We start from the raw sequence: 4254 nt of genomic DNA on the forward strand, positions 1-4254 counted from the left end.
TGTCTGAATGTGTGGAGAGGAGCCTTGAGCATGGCTGTGGCTAGGTTCTGGGTGGTCTTTGGCTGCTGGGAGCTCTACTCGGGGTGGGAAGGGAAGCTGGAGCCCATCCCCTCTGAGGGGCCCCGGGGAAGACAGCCAGGCGTGCAGGCAAGAGATTCTCTACCCATATACATATATATGTATATATATAATATACAATATATGTGTACATATATATACACACAAATATATATATTTATATAAGGATCCTTGTCAAAGGCCAGGTAGTAAAGGAAGTAAGGGACTTGTCTTGCTGTCCACCCAGGTTTGAATTCTGGTACCATACATGGTCCCCGAGCCCCACCAGGTGTTATTCCTGAGCACAGGGCTAGGAGTAGCTCCTGAGTAGTGCTAGATGTGTCCCCAACTCCTCTCCCCCCCCAAATAAGAAACCGTGTCAAATGTATCAGCGCAGGAAATGGAAGATTATACCTGAGGTTGCTTTTCGGCTTCCAGTTTGCGACTCCCCACTCCTCCTCCCCCCACTTTATTTAAGCAGCGTGGCGTACAAAATTGCTCATGATGACTTGTTACAGGCATCCAGTATTCCAGCACCAACCCCACCACCGCCGTCACCTTCCCTCTACCCCTCCTCAAGCCCGCCCTCACAATTAGTTATTTTATACTGCTTATAACCGCTAAACAGCTAACAGATTGATCAAAGCGTATTTCTGTAAGGAGAGAATTTGTGAAATTGTTGTATCTCACCATGGGAACATTTAAGTCTTTGCGGTTTTACTGAGCTGCTATTGCAAGTTAAGCCTTTTGTGTTCCCGTTACTGTTAGTCGGGATGGGTTGGCTTCGATGTCACGCCCCGCCCAATCTGGTGTGTTATTGCTGGGATGTCAGCGTTGCAGAGTTTGGAGATGTCCAGAAAATCCAGAAGTCAGCGGTCTGGCCTGAGCTTTGGAATCTTGGACAAGTGGCTAGTGCTATAGGAGCAAGGGGTGGGTGACCTGCTTGTGGCTGTGCCCGGGTTGGGGTGGCATGGGGGCAGAGAGAGGTTTCTTTGTTTGCTGGTCTGGGAGTCTTGGTAGCTCCCAACTGTGCTCAGGGATCTCTCTCGGCTGTGTGCTCTCTCCTGCCTTGGTTCTTGCTCAGTCCTTTCCCTTCAGTTTTATCACCCTTATGTCTGGAGCGATAGCACAGCGGGTAGGGCATTTGCCTTGCATGCGGCCGACCCGGGTTCAATTCCTCCATCCCTCTCGGAGAGCCGGGCAAGCTACCAAGAGTATCCCACCCACATGGCAGAGCCTGGCAAGCTTCCTGTGGCGTATTCAATATGCCAAAAACAGTAACAACAAGTCTCACAATGGAGACATTACTGGTGCCCGCTTGAGCAAATCGATGAGCAACGGGATGACAGTGATACAGTGACACAGATTTGTCTTGCAACAAATCCCCTCTCATTTGCCTCGTGTAATAGCTTTTCTTGTTTGCAAGTGAAACCCCTTGAGGAATGTCAATTGCAACTGATTTGTTATCCAAACATAAACAGCAAGTTTCCAAGAAAAGCAGAATCCAATGACAAATAGCTTCCGAGGAGTAACTGCTATTAAGTGCATTACTTATGATAGCAGGACATTCCTTTGTTGTAAATTTTTTACACAAGCTCCTTTATAAATAAGGGAGGGAATCAAGTCACGTTAGGACACTTAGGAAGTTCACTTTTGCAGATCCAGATCTGGGATGGAATTAAAATTTTTCTAAATGTGCAATTTGGACAGAGAATGAGAATAGTGTAATTCAAAGGACTGAAGAGGGGAAAATGAAAAGCATTGGAATTCAGATACAAGTCCTCCTTTTGGGTTTTGGGTTACGTTTTTAATTATATTTTGGTTACTGATGTTACCCATCTGTGAATTTTAAAGGGTTTGTTCCATCACTGAATTAATTTTCTTAGCCCTGTCAATTGACTTGTTGATCAATTGACAGTTGTGAGTTGGTTTAATAAAATTTTTCGAGGGGTTGCCATTGTCTAGTCCTAAGTGTGGCAATTGCTCCCTCTTCTGGCGATTCCCAGAAACTACAGTTTTCTGCTCTCAATAGGGATTCAAGATAGTACAATGGGTAGCGCGCTTGCCTGGGCTGGATCCCCCGAGCTGCATATGGGCCCCTGAGTCTCCCAGGAGTGGTCTCTGATCCTTGAGCACAGAGCCAGGAGTAAGCCCATCCCACCCTAGAAGTTTCTCCCTCCCCTGACCCTCCCCACCCCCCACACAACCAAAAATACTTGTACTTAGCTCCAGAGGTAGCACTCTCAGATTCCGAACGTCCCCTGTGAATTACAGCCCTCCTGTTTGAAATGGGGGGGAAATGCTTCTCCACAGAACATGGTTAGTTGCTCGGCAGAAGAAAAGCATAAGGTAAATGTGTAATTTAAATATTTCTGGGGGGGTCACATTAAAGAATAAGAAATTTTTTATGTGATTTCTAATAAGAAAGACAAATGCAGAATCCATTTTAACAATCTATATCTCTATTTAGCCTGCGCCTCTCAAATATCATCACGGTGACACGCCAGCACTATGAACAATTAAGATGCTATTTTTCCATTCTTCTGGTGCACTCTTTTTTTTTTTTTTTTTTTTTTTTTTAGCTCTTTGGGTCATACCTGGCGATGCTCAGGGGTTGCTCCTGGCTCTGCACTAAGGAATTACTCCTGGCGGTGCTCGGGGGACCATATGGGATGCTGGGATTCGAACCAGGGTCGACTGCGTGCAAGGCAAAAGCCCTACCCGCTGTGCTATTGCTCCAGCCCCTGGTGCACTCTTAAAACAAACAAACAAACAAACAAAAAAGTCCTGTCCAGTTGTCTTTTGGGCCCACACCCAGCGGTGCTTGGAGGCTGCTACAGCTTCCTTGGTGGGAGACACCCAGGCCCCCTGCATCTCTGCAGCCTGGGGTGCATTTGTTGCAGCTCTCCCCGTGCCCCCGTTTGCGGCCCCCAGGTCCTGGGACGGGGGGCGGGGGGCGGGGGTCTCCTCCTGCCCGCAGCGTTGGCCGTGGAGAGCCCGGGCTGGGAGCGCAGGTGGGTCTCAGGGTCTCCGAGCGGCAGCCTGGCGGCTCCTGCTTCCTCGGGGGTACGGGCTGGCCTGGCCCCTTCGCAGGGGTGACCGACCACTGGGGAGCACGGCCGGGGCGTGGGCGGCGGCGCCCGTCAGCTGGTCTCCCTCCCGGCTCCCCAGGGTCCCCAAAGCCTCCCTGGGTCTAAGGTGGGGGATGCGGGGACACACGCCGGGCCGCGGAGGCGGAGGGAAAAGTCAGTCCCCGCCGACCCCCGTGCCGGAGGGTGCAAGTGTCCGCTTGAGCCGGCCCCCGGGCGGGCAGCTGACCCGGGAAGGTGGGCAGAGCGCACCCCAGACCCGCGGGGTATTTAAAGCGGGAGAGGACCCGCATCCTGACACCCGCCAGTGACTGTCCCCCGGAGCAGGGCGTCTGGGCATGTCTTTCCTTTCTACTTTTTGCTGCCGTCGCTTCCCCTTCTTTCCCGGAGCCGTGCCCAGCCGTGCCCGGGGCTCTGGCTCTGCACTCTGGGGTCGCTCCCGGCAGGGCTGGGGGCACCTTAGGAGTCCAGGGACCGAACCTGGGTTAGCCCCTGCAAGGCCCGTGCCCTCCCCCCTGCACTATCTCTCCGGCTGTGGCCACTCCGGGTGGGCCGCGTGCTGCCCAGGAGAGGCACCTGCTGTGCCCGCCTTGCCCCCTTGTCACTGCACCTTCGCTCTCCTTGCGCCCCCGGGTCACCTTCTGTAAGCGGGGATAGAGCTCCAGTAGTCTGGCTTGGGCACTGTCAGCCTGGGTCACCCTCACGGGTCACTCCGCAGGTCGAGGCCAGCGCCGCGTGTCCCATCCTCGCAGCCTCCTTTCCCGGGAGTGTTTCTGTCTCCCCGTGGGCCGGGCCGCTGTGTCTCCATCCACCCTACCACTGCCCCGCACTACCCTGTGCCAGAGAAGGGTCACTCGCTCGCTTGCCTTTGGTCACTTGCTATTTCGGGTCACAGCTGCGTTGCTGGAGACCCTGCCCCAGCCTGGGGCCCGCCAAGCACAGCTCGGCCCGTTCTCGGACCTTCGCGCCCGCTCCCCTGTCCTCCCAGACTTGATTCATGCCTCGGTCGGGCATCTCTGGACGGGTGAGAGGACGCCGCCCCCCCTCCTCCCGGGTGTTGGGTCCTTTCCCCACTGCACACACTCAGACACGCGGAGGTCGGGACCAC

Source organism: Sorex araneus, chromosome 2 (genome assembly GCF_027595985.1).
Source record: "Sorex araneus isolate mSorAra2 chromosome 2, mSorAra2.pri, whole genome shotgun sequence".
NCBI lineage: Eukaryota > Metazoa > Chordata > Mammalia > Eulipotyphla > Soricidae > Sorex > Sorex araneus.